At 42.8% G+C, this 14,804-nt stretch overlaps 1 pseudogene; it reads left to right on the plus strand.

The window, feature by feature from the left end:
• Positions 1-267: 267 nt before the first annotated feature.
• On the plus strand, positions 268-1,034 carry LOC105730168 (phosphoglycerate mutase 1-like; annotated as a pseudogene).
• Positions 1,035-14,804: the final 13,770 nt, after the last annotated feature.

Consider the following 14,804-nt stretch of genomic DNA (forward strand, 5'->3'; position numbering starts at 1 on the left):
ATCTAAGACAAAGCTCCAAAACCTTTTCTCTGCACATTCTCTGTGTTAGGTGAAATTACATCTATGAGGGTCCCTGGCAGACCACAGTAAGGATAGCAGAGAATATGCAATGACTAAGGAAGAAAGAAAAGAAAAAAGGAACAAGAAAGTGAAAAGAAGAGTAGAAAGAAAAGGGAGACAGACCAAAAGTAATCAATCATTTAAAAAGACAAATGTGCCTCTGGAATCTGTGAACCGCAGTCAGTGTCACATCCCCAACCTGCCGCCATGGCCGCCTATAAACTGGTGCTGATCCTGCATGGTGGGAGCATGCAGGACCCGGAGAACCACTTTAGTGGCTGGCATGATACTGACCTGAGCCCAGAGGGCTATGAGGAGGTGAAGTGCGGCAGGCAGGTGCTGTGAGATGCCAGCTATGGGTTTTACCTCTGCTTCACGTCAGTGCAGAAGAGAGTGATCCAGAGCCTCTGGACAGTGCTAGATGCCATTGATCAGATGTGGTTGCCAGTAGTGAAGACTTGGTGCCTCAATGAGTAGCACTATGTGGGTCTGACCGGTCTCAATAAAGCAGACACTGCTGCAAAGCAGGATGAGGCCCAGGTGAAGATCTGGAGGCATCCCTATGATGTCCCATCACCTCCAATGAAGCCCAACCATCCTTTCTATAGGAATATCAGTAAGGATCGCAGGTATGCAGACCTCACAGAAGATCAGCTACACTCCTGTGAGGGTCTGAAGCACACTATTGCCAGAGCTCTGCCGTTTTGGAATGAAGAAAAATAGTTCCCCAGATCAAGGAGGGGAAACAGGTACAGATTACAGCCCATGGCAACAGCCTCCGGGGCACTGTCAAGCATCTGGAGGGTCTCTCTGAAGAGGCTATCATGGAACTGGACCTGCCGACTGGTATTCCCATTGCCTACGAATTGGACAAGAGCTTGAAGCCCATCAGGCGCATGCAATTCCTGGGGGATGAAGAGACCGTGTGTAAAGCCATGGACGCTGTGGCTGCCCAGGGCAAGGCCAAGAAGTGAAGGCCAGCAGGAAGGCTACTGTCCCCAGGAGCACCCTCCCTGCCTGTCGCTTCGCGTTCCTCTGTCCCTCCCTCCTGCACACGTCACACTGACCACATCTATAGGCATCTTGAGCTGTAGCTGCAGATGGAGACCGGTGGCTCCCATTTTCATTTCAGCCATTTTGTTTCCTGCAGTCACTCTCTTCACACAACCTAGTCAGAACAGCACTTCCAGGGCACGGGTTCTCCGTCCAAGCTGTGGAAAAGCTCCCCTTGTCCAAGACAGTTTAAAGGTAGTGACCTGGGTTTTTGCAAGTGCTTTGTTTACTAAGGACTTGTGGGGAGAAACCATGCTAAGCCATGACCAGTGAAGCAAGACAGCCTGTTTGTCCCCAGGAGCCAGTTCTGTGCTCTTAGTAGTCAGGCCACTGCCTGGGGACTCTAGTCATTGCAGTAGAAGATTAATGTAACCAGCACGGTGATGTGACAACTGCTTCCTCCCTGACCCCAGAGAAGCTGGCTCTAGAAGGTTGGGATCAATCCTGAATTTAGTTTATGTGTTACATTTACTTTAAAAAAAACAAAAAAGGTAGAGTATGTATAAATAATACAAAACAATAACCTTTCTGGGGTTTCTCATGGCAGTTGAAACAGTCCTACATGTGGTCATCAGAAAATAAGCCATTCCTCATACCAATATGGGATAAGCTCCTTGACCTCTGAGGGATAGAAGTGCTTCCTGCTGTGTGTTTTGGAATCCCTCCCCCACCTTGTTTTGTGGCAATGAAATGCCTCTTGGTCCTGTCCAAGTGTGTCTTTCATTGACTGATTTCTGAATCATGTTCTAGTTGCTTGGCCCTGCTACGTGGGTCCACTGTTCATTTGAGCATAACTGTACAAAATCCTTTTTCCTGAACTGTGTAATAAAGGAGCGATGTGAAAAAAAAGACAAACATGAATAATTTCATTTGTTACAGTACTGAGTTGCCATAGGTTATATTTATTGAGCACCATCTACTCTATGTCAGACACTGTCCTAAGCGCTTTACATGCATCATTTAATTCAGTGAACACATATTCACTGCACACCTATGTGTGCCAGGCACTGTTCTAAGCAAAGAATATTTTGTAGAGAACAAAACAAATGAAAATCTCCTTCTTGGAGCTTACATTTAGTAGGAAAGGCCTTATTTAATCATCACAACAAGGAAAAGAGATGGGAAAAGCAAGGAGAGAGGGAAAGGATATGTAGGAAGAAAAAAAGAATTTAGGGAGGGCAATGTAAAGTAGAAGAAGGTTAGAGTAAAGCACCATCTTCAGGGCTTTGAGATTCTCGATGAAAAGGATAACTCCCTTTCCATGACTCAGACTCTTCAACATAATGGCTACAAGGGTCCCACTACAATGGATTTTGTAAAAAGTCTGAGTTGTAAATATGTTTGAGGAAATATGCTTCCACATTATTTCAAATGTAGATGGCAATTCGAGGTGCTAACAAAGTTTCTGAACAGACTTTCTGAATAATCCTTCTGTTTTAATAAAGAGATCAGACACATTTGTAATAAGCAGTGTTCATTTGTACGTGTAACTCTTGTGGTGAAAGGGAAAAAAAAAATCAGTGACCTAAGAAATGATGAACCAGCTAGCTGGCTGAATCTCTCACCAGCACCAATTGTAACACTAATAGGTAACTGGTAACTGAGAACTTATTATTTGCTACATGACAAACTATCCCAAAACTTAGTAGTTTACAACAATGATTTATTATTTCTTGGTCATCCTAGGGGTTGGCAGGTGAGTCCTGGGCTCACCTAGGCTTGCTTGTGTGGCTGTAGTCAGATGGTGGGCTCTGCTGGGATGCTGGCTCCCTCATGCCTCTTTCTACATGTGGTCTGTCATCATACAAGAGTCTAGGCTGGGCTTTTTTACATAGAGGCAAGAGCAGTCCAATAGAGGAAAAAGGAAGCATTTGCAGCCTAGACTTGGAATTAGCCAGTGACACATCTGCCACATTCTAGGGGGTCAAAGCAAATCATAAACGCAGCCCAGATTCCACCTCTTGTAGAAAGCAAGAGTGGTATTTACAACAATGAGAAGAATTGTTGAAAAACCTCTGCAAGCAATCTACCTCATTTGCCATGTGCTAGAAACTTTACCTTATCTCAGTGAAACTTGCCAGCAATTTGTGAGATAGTCACCATTTTTATCCCTATTTTCCAGTCAAGGAAAATGTTCCTGAAAGGCTAAATATGCTTCTGAAAGTTGATGGCAGATCTAGGACCAATCTTAATCATCTTAGAGCTCCAATTCACAAACATCCCTCAATATGAAAGTCAGTAGAGTTAGAGTGATTGAATCACATTCCCTCCACCCTGAGGGAAGAACAAAAGTTTCAGTGAATGCATGGACCTCATATAAAGGTGGTCCCATAAGATTATAATACTGTATTTTTCCTGTACCTTTTCTTTTTTTCTTTTCTCTTTTTTTTTTTTTTTTGAGACAGAGTCTTGCTCTGTCACCCAGGTTACAGTGCACTGGTGTGATCTGAGCTCGTTGCCACCTCCACCTCCCGGGTTCAAGTGATTCTCCTGCTTCAGCCTTCTGTATAGTTGGGATTACAGGTGCCTGCCACCACGCCCAGCTAACTTTGTATTTTTTAGTAGAGACGGGGTTTTACCTTCTTGGCCAGGCTGGTCTCAAACTCCTGATCTTGTGATCCACCCACCTCAGCCACCCAAAGTGCTGGAATTATAGGTGTGAGCCAGCGTGCTCTGCCTTCCTGTACCTTTTCTAAGTTTAGATACACAGATATTTACCATTGTGTTACAACTGCCTACAGTACCCAGTACAGTAACATACTGTCAGGTTTGTAGTCTAGGCATAATAGGCTATATCAAACAGCCTAGGTGTTGTCAAATTATACCCCCACTTAACAGATAACATGGACTCCCTGTGGCTCAAAAGTAAAAGCAGACTCGAGGGGCTCACCCATGGCAGGGTGAGGGAGCGGTCAAGCTCTTCATGTTATTAGAGAATGCTGCAAAACCTGTTTTTCTGCAACCAAGTCGAAGAGCTCCTGGAAACAACGGCAGCTGGGAATTCCCCAACTGACCACCAAAAGACTACCTCGCACCAATCAACTGATGACCTGGAACCAGTCAATTGAGAGAGACTGATGATTTGGAGCTTTAAGCCCATCCAATCAAGACTCTGTTTCTTACTCCCCTGATTACCCTACTGTGCCCTGCAGTTTTTGCCTTTATAATCTCTAACTCTCTGCCCTGTTCCGAGCCCACTTCCATTTTACACCTGAGGCTGCATCTCCCCAATCTGCAGATTTTATTTTTTAGATGGAGTCTCACTGTGTCCCCCAGGCTGGATCATTTGTGGCACAATCTCAGCTCACTGCCACCTCCACCTCCCAGCTTCAAGTGATTCTCCTGCCTCAGCCTCCTGAGTAGCTGGGATTACAGGCATGCATCACTACACCTGGCTAATTTTTGTATTTTTAGTAGAGATGGGGTTTCACCATGTTGACCAGGCTAGTCTCAAACTCCTGACCTCAAGTGATCCACCCACCTCAGCCTCCCAAAGTGCTGGAATTACAGGTGTGAACCCCCATGCCCGGCCTCATGGTCTTTTGTTAACAGCATGTAGTTGGCTATACAGTCTAGGTTTGTATAAGTACACTCTATGATGTTTGCACAATGACAAAATCACCTAACAGCACATTTCTCAGAACATATCCCCTTCTTTGTGCAATGCACACCTGTAGTTAAGAGCTCTGCAGCTGGTGTCAGGCCTCCTTGGTGTGCATTTGAATCTAAGACTCACTAGCTCTGTGAGTTTAGGCCACTTAGCCTCAATTTCATCACCTGTATAACAGGGCTGATATCTACCCCCATAGACTATGGTGTGATATAAGGTAAGACTCTGCCCCAACTGAGTATGTGCTCTGTAAATGCTCATTTTTGTTGTTGTTCCCTGAGTGTCCTGATTAGTTTATCTTGAATCAAGCAGTACTACATTACCAAGGCCACAATCTCTAGGGCTGCTGCTGATGCTGAGCCTATGTGGATTTATTACCAGAGTCCCTGCTGATATTGCTGCTGATTCTGCTTTGCCTTTGGCCCCGTGTTGCTGCTGCAGTGACCACTGCTGAGGGATCCTGTCCCTTTCTTTGCGTATTTGTTGTACTCCTGTTCCTACAGCTGCCCCTTTTGTGCAGGAGACCTGATGGCTATCCATGTTTACCTACAACATTCTCCCTTGTCAGTGCTCTTTTCATTTTTCTGATTTCACAAAGGGAGGAGGGAATGGAAGTTTCCCAGGTTCAGGACAATTGCTGTATCTATCTGACTTTTATAACTAACTCAATTTGTGTTTTCTGTGCTTTGCAAGAACAGTGTACCAGCAGGAGGAACCACTAGGTGGCAGGGGTGCTGCACTCCCCAGCTCATGACCTTCTTTCTTCCAGTAATCTCAATAATAGCGAAGATACAGTTCCTTTCCAAACAAATGACTTGCTTTTAAATCAACTTATCAATATGAAATTCAAGGAGAAGAACACATTTCATATACATTCTCTTGAAAATTTACTGTGATGGCACTGAGTCCACCAGCAAGCTCTCACAGGGGTTGTGTTATTAAAACGGTTTTATAGCCTGTGGCTTGAAAGGGCATGGGAAAGGTAAATAAGCCACTGCTTGCTTAGGGCACAGCCAAAGCTGACTGTATTTCCCTCTAGTTGTTAATACTTGACAGGACAAAGGTCCTTTGGGTTAAAGGTTCATGGACTCCTAGGCTATTATTTCGTTGATAAGACTGTATTAATAGATACATCTCTTATTTCCCAATGAGTCCCAAAAGGTTTTCTTGGGGGAGATGGAATTTCAGTAGCGCACTGAATGAAAAGCAGGTGTAGGGGCATCCTTCTTTCAATTACATCCCCACAGGAATCCAACTGGCCAAATGGGATATTCTTTTAACAAAACAGATTGGAGAGTACAAGGAAGGGAGGAGAGCTAAAGGCTAGGAGTGCTAATAAAACCCTTGTCTTACAGTGCAGGGGATCAAGAGATGCTGCCTATAGCTGATAGAACAAGATGTTTAATATTAACATATCACTTATACTTACAAAGGTAAATTTAACATAGAAGAACAAACTACATTGGGTTGTAGCTATAAAGGCAGGAGAAGGAAAGGGGAGACAGGATGGTAGTAATGTTAATAGGCTAAACTTAAGTACCATAACAGAGTCCACAGATAATACCATAAATTGAAAAAGGAAGAAATGGCATTACAAGCATGTCTTTTAGAGCCATGAAGGTAATCACCATAGAAACAAAAAGCAGAAGTGGCTAATAGTCCTGGCTTCTCTCTGCAGGAGAGGAAGGAGATGGGCAAGGGAGTGGCTGTACTATCTGACTTTCTACCCAGGATCTTGTTTTACTTTAAGAATAGGCAAGGATAGGAAGATATTAAGGTAAAACAGATATCTAGGTTCACAGGATCAATCACCACTGAGTTCATTTGTGTCACTATATCTGATATGAATTATCACACTTAATCATTTGCTTGTTTACTCTTTAGTTTAATAAAACCATTACTTCCAGTTAGAAAGAAACGAGAGGCTTCGATTTCCACATGTAATGTTACCTGTCTCAAACTAGCATTTTCTAGCAGGATCCATTTTAGTCCACATTTTCCCAGGAGGTCATCCGGTTCTTTCTGGTATAAACTAACATGCCATTATTCTTTACAATAAACCAGAACCATGAAGGGCACATGTGCCCACTTGTACTTCCTTTGAGACAGTTTAGCCTTGTCTTCGGCCATGCATCTGCTAGCAGAACATGGTTACTCTAGACCAGCAAATCTGCTAGGTCTGACCCTCAAACTTCCTCTTCTTTCTTTTCAAACCCACGTCTAATACACCAGCAATGACAACACATCCTTCAAAGTATCCCAGAATTTGACAATTCTCACCACATCCACCCCTAATATCCTAGTTCGAGCTATCATCATCTCTCACTTGGATCACCGAAATTGCCTAGTAACTGCTTCCATCCCTGCTCCCTAACATTCTCCAGGCAACAGCCAGAGTGATTTTTTTTTTTTTTTTTTTTTTTTGGTAAGACATAGTGATAATTTGTAAGACACTGAGTATAATGTACCCATCCCATCTCTCTTCTACCTCTATCCTGCTCACTCGCTCCTCTGCGGCCTCACTGGCCACCTGGCTATTCCTAGGCCCTGTTGAGTATGCTGCGGCCTTCTGCCTGGAATGCTCTCCTCCTGGCTATCTAAATGACTTGCTCTGTTGTTTCATTCAGGGTCTACTTTGTCACCTTATCAAAGAGGCTTGATACACCTGACACAAAATAGGCATATTCCTCCAACTCTCCAACACTGTCCACCACCCACCTTGCTTAGTTTTTCTCCATAATGCTTATTATCACAGAAATATGATGTACATATCTTCTGTATTATCTGTTTTTTTCCCATTAGAATACAGATAATTTGTAAAGTAAAGACATTTATTTCTCACAGTTCTGGAGGCTAGAAAGTCCAATGTCAAGGTGCTGGCATCTGGTGAGTGCCTTCTTACTATGTCACCCCATGGCAGAAGGCAGAAGGGAAAGACAGCACACATGAGAGAGAGGGAGAAGGGAGCTAAACTCATCCTTCTATCTGGAATCCATTCCTGCAATAATTAACCTACTTCCATGATAACAGCATTAATTCATTCATGTAGGCAGAGCCCTCATGACCTAATCACCTCTTAAAGATCCTACTTCTCAACACTTTTCCACCAGGAATTAAGTTTCAAACAAATAAACTTTGGTGGGACACATTCAAACCATAGTAACATACTACTGATGAACAATATGTACTAGAACAATATTTCCTGAACTGTGAAACTCGTTTATTGGATGTAATTTTTTTTTTTTTTTTTGAGACAGAATCTCACTCGATCACTCAGGCTGGAATACCATGATATGATCTTGGCTTGCTGCAACCTCCACCTCCCAGGCTCAAGTAATCCTCCCAGGCTCAAGTAATCCTCCCACCTCAACCTCCCAAGTAACTGGGACTACAGGTATGCACTACCATGGCCAGCTAATTTTTGCATTTTTTTGTAGAGATGAGGGTTTGCCATGTTGCCCAGGTTGGTCTCAAACTCCTGAGCTCAAGCAATCTGCCTGCCTTGGCCTCCTAAAATGCTGGAATTGCAGGCATGAGCCACTGCACCCATCTTGGGACATGATTTTAGATAGTACAAAGACAGGCATTAAATAACACTGAATCAGATCAAGAGAATATTTTCTTTTTGATGGTTTAATCTCTCTCATTATGTCAAGAAAATCTCATTATTGCTAGTTTGTCTCTAATACTTATAATTTATCTTTATTTATATTATTTTATGTTTTGGGGTGGGTATGGTAGCTCATGCCTATAATCCTAGCACTTTGGGAGGCTGAGGCAGGCAGATCACTCAAGCTTAGGAGTGCAAGACCAGCCTAGGCAACATGGCAAAACCCCATCTCCACTAAAAATACGAAAATACAAAAATTAGCCAAGTATGGTGGTGTGAGCCAGAGGCTGAGGTGGGAGAGTCGCCTGAGCCTGGGAGGCAGAAATTGGAGTGAGCCAAGATTGCATGACTGCACTCCAGCCTAGGCAACAGAGAGAGACCTCATCTCAAAATACATATACATATTTTTTTTATTGGTAAGGGGATGGCACCATGCTTTCTGTTTCTCTATATTTGCCTATTCTGGATATTTCATATAAATAAAATCATGTAGGCATGTATGTGGTCTTTTGTGTCTGGTGTCTTAGCATAATATTTCAAAAGTCCATCCATATTGTAGCATGTATCTGGATGGTCTTGAACTCCTAGGCTCAAGTGATCTCCTACTTCTGCCTCCCAATTAGTTGGGATTATAGGCACATGCCACCATACCTGGCTTAATAATTTATCCTTAAAGAATAGAGAATGTTACTATTTTGGGGAGTATGTAAAAGAAAAAAAAAGTATAAAATGGGCCTTACATTTAGAGCCTAAGAGCCTTTGCAAGGAAACAGTGTCTGACCAGAATTTAATAACTTTGTTTTGTTTTCATCGTATTTATTCTTTTTTTTTTGAGACGGAGTTTCGCTCGTTACCCAGGCTGGAGTGCAATGGAGCGATCTCGGCGCACTGCAACCTCCGCCTCCTGGGTTCAGGCAATTCTCCTGCCTCAGCCTCCTGAGTAGCTGGGATTACAGGCACGCGCCACCATGCCCAGATAATTTTTTGTATTTTTAATAGAGACAGGGTTTCACCATGTTGACCAGGATGGTCTCGATCTCTTGACCTCGTGATCCACCCGCCTTGGCCTCCCAAAGTGCTGGGATTACAGGCGTGAGCCACTGCGCCCAGCCTTCATTGTATTTATTCTTAAGGATACCATCTATTTTAATTATTTGCCTGGTAATGTGTTAATCTCGTTTAAGTCTCCCAATAAGTCTAGGAGGGAAATGATGAGTTACCCCTAAGACCAAAGTTTCCTTTTTCCTTTATAAAGTTCACATAACACAAAATTCCCCTTTTCAAATATTTTATTTTATTTTATTTTATTGAGTTGGAGTCTTACTCTGTTGCCCAGACTGGAGTGCAGTGGCACAACCCCGGGTCACTTCAACCTCTGCCTCCCGGGTTCAAATGATTCTCCTGCCTCAGCCACTTGGGCAGCTGGGATTACAGGTGTGCACCACCATGCCCAGCTAGTTTTTGTATTTTTAGTAGAGATGGGGTTTCACCATGTTGGCCAGGCTGGTCTCAACCTCTGAAATATTTTAAACTGTAAATTCAGTGTTTCTTGTATATTCATAATAATGTGTGACCATCTTTACTACCTAATTCCAGAACATTCTCATCACTTCCATAAGAAACTCTATCCCCTTTAGCTGTCACCTGCTAATCCCCCTATTTCTCCCAGCCATAAGCAACCATTAACCTGCTTTCTGTCTCTATATATTTACCTATTCTTAATATTTCAAATAAATGAAATCCTGTATGCATGTATGACATATGGTCTTTTGTGTCTGGTATCTCAGCATAATGTTTCAAAAGTCCATCCACATTGTAGAATATATCTGTACTTCAGAAAAACTCTCAAACCATGCTTCTCCTCTGCTCTCACACCAACACAAAAACAATCAATCAACACAGAAGACTTCTGGGACCACAAAATATGTGGGGATTTCTCCTCATCAGCCAGCCAGCAAGCGATCAATTCTGTACCAGCTGTGTGTCCTCCAATTCAATTTCAACACTATCTACCTAAACATAGTGTCAGATTCTACAGGTTGAGGATTCAGTCTCCAAGACTGTCCCCACCTCAGACACCAGTTGCAAGTTTGGGTCTCCAGAACTTCTGACCAACCGGCTTTAAGTTGTGGTTTCCATGACCCTCTCTTTGGGTTCAACTGATTTGCTGGAGAGGCTCACAGAACCCAGTGTAACATTTATATTTTCTGGTTTATTACAAAGCATATTACAAAGGATACAGATGTGGAGATGCATAGGACAAAGGATGGGGAAAGGACACCCATCAGAGGGCCTTTGGCCCTCTGAAGAGTCACTGAAAAATCTCCTCACAATAAGGCAGATTAATAAAAGAAGGGGTATACAAATTTATTAAACAATGTACACAGGGAGAATCGCAGAGTGATTGCCCAACATCCCAGTGGGGTCCAGAAGTTTATATACCATCTTGAGGTTACAGAAAGAATACGGACTTGGACCCTGGCAAAACAGATTATGGTTGGGGGAGATACATTCTATTTAGGGGCAATAAATGGTTACTAGGGAGAATGATTAGATGGGGAAATTAATTTGTTAATAGTTCTTTCTGGAACTTAAATAATCCTCAGGGACAGTCATGATCTTATAAAAGGGTCTGTTCAAGTACATTCTTGGTCTTCTTTCCTATAATGGATAATGAGACAAGGAGGGGAGCAACTGTTCTCCTTGGAGGGTCCATCCTATCTTTATGTAGATAGGGGAAAAGTCTTTTCCAACTTAATCTCTAAGGGTTTTTAATTCAAAATCCTCATAATACCTGGGAGCCGTATTTTGGGATGAAACTCCCTGTGCTCCTTCTGGCCTTTTATGAAGACTTCACTGGTTGTCCATGATTGAAGCATGGACAACCACATCAAAAAGTGATTAGACAAAAAAGGTATGCTCTAAACTCAGCAAGGTCTATCTATTCAGACGACTCTTGACCTTCTGTGAAGCATTCCTTCCTCCCAGGTATGGGGTAGGACCCTCTCTGAAATGGGTGCCTTATGACCACAATCAGATTACAGACTTGCCAAGCAGGCAGGTAAAAGGAGGAAAAGAGAAAGTCAGAGAAAGAAATTCCATTTACTGTAAAATGGGATAGGAAAGTTATGAGCCAGGACACTGTGGATGAAAACCAATGTATTATAATATCACAGTCCTCCATTCCTTTTTATGACCAAATAATATTCCACTGTATAGATATAACATACTTGCTTATCTTTTCATTAGCTGATGAACATTTGGGTTGTTTCTACTTTTTGGCTAAATGAATAAGGCTGCTAGGCACATTTGTGCACAAGTTGTTGTTTTTGTTGTTGTTTAGAGATGGGAACTCTCTCTGTTGCCCAGACTAGAGTACAGTAGTACAATCATAGTTCATGGCAGACTCGAACTTCTGGGCCCAAGCAATCCTCCCATGTCAGCCTCTTGAGTAGCTGGGACCACAGGTGATTGCCACCACACCCAACTACTTTCTAAATTTTTTGTAGAGACAGGTCTCCGTATGTTGCCCAGGCTGGTCTCGAACTCTTGGGCTCAAGCAATCTTCCTGCCTCTGCCTCCCAAATCGCTGGAATTACAGGCATGAGCCAGCAAGCACAGTTTGTATACAAGTGTTTGTCTGAACACCTGTTTTCTGTCTTCTTGCGTATAAAGCTAATACAGATGTTCTTTGACTTACAGTGGGATTACATCCCAATAAACCCACTGTACAGAGAAAATATTGTAAGTTGAAAATGCATTATAACACATAAGCCCATTGTAAAGTCAAAAAAATTGTAAGTCAAAGTATCCTAAGTCCAAAACCATCTGTAGTAGAATTGCTCAGTAATATGTTCTACTTTTAATTTTTTGAGGAAAGGCTAAATTGTTTTCCAATGGAGATGTATTAGTCCATATTCACACTGCTGATAAAGACATACCTGAGACTAGGCAATTTGCAAAAGAAAGAGGTTTAATGGACTTACAGTTCCATGTGGCTAGGGAGGCCTCACAATCATGGCAGAAGGCAAAAAGCACTTCTTACATGGTGATGGCTAGAGAGAATGAGAGAGAAACGAAAGTGGAAACCGCTTATCAAATCATCAGATCTTGTGAGATTTACTCACTACACAAGAACAGCATTCGGGGGAACCACCCCCATAATTCAATTATCTCCTACTGGGTCCCTCCCACAACAGGTGGAAATTATGGGAGTATAATTCAAGATGAGATTTGGATGGGGACACAGAGCCAAACCATATCAGGGGATATATCATTCTGCATTCTCATCAGAACATAGAAGTGGTCAATTGCCCCATATACTCATTAGAACTTGGAACTGTTGATTTTCTGTTTTTCACTTTTAGCCATTTTGATGAGTATCGCATTGTGATTAATTTGCAATTCTCTAATGACTACTGATATTCAGCATCTTTTCATGTGCTTATTGACCATTTGTCTATAGAGAAATATCTATTCGAGCTCTTTACATATTTTTTATTTTATTTTATTTTTGAGACAAGGTCTCACTGTGTCACCTGGGCTGGAATGTGGTGGTGTGATCTTAACTCACTATAACCTCAACCTCCCTGGCTCAAGCTATTCTCCTGTCTCAGCCTCCCAAGTAAATGGGACTACAGGAGAGTGCCACCATGCCTAGCTAATTTTTATCTTTTTGTAGTGACAGAGTTTTGCCATGTTGCCAGGACTGGTCTCAAACTCCTGAGCTCAAGTGATCCACTCACCTTAGCTTTTCAAAGTGCTGGGACTATGGGCATGAGCCACCACTCCTAGCCCCTTTGCACATTTATAAATTGTGGTTTTTTTTTGGTTTTGTTTTGTTTTAAATTCAGTTTATCTTTTTTGTTGTTGAGTTGTAAGTTTCCTTTCACAGTAATTTAACTTTTTTTGAGAAATAAAACTCTACACCCCTAAACTGATTGAACAGGCCCTCTTTTGGCCAAGAGGACCCCAGAAAAACCTTGGAGGCTAAGTTCCTGGTCATGACAGGATGGTAGGTTAGACACACCACTTTATAACCCCTCCCTCTATAATCACCATTAGTTTTTATTTTCTAAGGGTTAAACAGAAACCAGCCCTTTTGGAAGATTCACTCCACCAGCGTGATGCTGACCCTCCCATTTGCAGTTTCAACAGAACAACTGACCAGCATTCCTTCCTGATAAGAGACCACCCACCATCCAGGTAGTGGTTCTGGCCAGTCTACATAGTGCAGTGAGGGTTTTCACATCCCCTGTTTCACCTTTTGAAGTCTGAGGGCACAAAACTCCACCCCTGGATCATGCTATGGCCACCATTTTTTAAACATGGGATCCATGGAGAGGCATGAAGCTCAAATGCACATGCATAGGTTGCTCCTTTCATAAATATTCATGACCCCTCCTACAGTTTATTTAATATGTACATTTGGCTACTGTCCTTGGCATAAATCCTTGTCTTATTCTTCTGACTCTGGAAGTACCTGTGTTTGGCTTCTGACTGAAGGCTAGGCTTCCCAGTTTGTCAATATGGCTACCATACCCCGCCTCCAACCCTTTTTTTTTTTTTTTTTTTTTTTTTTTGAGACGGTATCTCGCTCCCAAACTAGAGTGCAGTGGCACGATCTTGGCTCCCTGCAACCTCTGCCTCCAGGGTTCAAGCAATTCTCCTGCCTCATCTTCCCAAGTAGCTGGGACTACAGGCATGGGCCACCACATTCTGCTAATTTTTGTATTTTTAGTAGAGATGGGGTTTTACCATGTTGGCCAAGCTGGTCTCAAACTCCTGACTTCAAGTGATCCACCCACCTCTGCCTCCCAAAGTGCTAGTATTACAGGCGTGAGCCACTGGGTCTGGGTAGATTCAACGCTTTATGAGAAACAAAGTTCGTCTGATTGGGCACAGTGGCTCATGCCTGTAATCCCATCACTTTGGGAGACCTAGACAGGAGGATCACTTGAGCCCAGGAGTTTAAGGCCACCTTAGGCAACATAGTAAGCCCCCTATTTCTATTTAAAAAAAATTTTTTTTAAACTAAAGAAAAATATTAAGTAAACAATACTAAAATAGTGATGGCAATACAGAAATCAGGAACTAGTGGCATGTCATTTTGGTAAAGATATTTAACTGAGCTGGAGAGACTCAGTTTCTCCAGCTTTAAAACAGAAATCAGCCTCTGCCAGTTCATAGGTGCTGGAACAAAACAGACTTGTTCCAAACGAGATGATGCATGTGAAGCGCTTACCCAGTGCTTGGCAACGGGCAGCACTCTCTAAACGTTAGCAAATACCACGATAGGGCACAAGGCCCTTGACTCTCCGCGTTCAGCTTGCAGAGGATCCTCAAGGCCAAGAGCACAGAGCTTCAAGCGCATGCTCCTTTCCTCACGACCTTGTGCGAGCGCCCGCCCCCTAGCGCGGAGCCACGGTGACCCGTAGCCTGACTTCCGCTTCCGGCGGCAGCTTCCGGCAG

This window comes from Aotus nancymaae, unplaced genomic scaffold, assembly GCF_030222135.1.
Source record: "Aotus nancymaae isolate 86718 unplaced genomic scaffold, 86718_ANA_hifiasm-v0.15.2.pri h1tg000046l, whole genome shotgun sequence".
NCBI lineage: Eukaryota > Metazoa > Chordata > Mammalia > Primates > Aotidae > Aotus > Aotus nancymaae.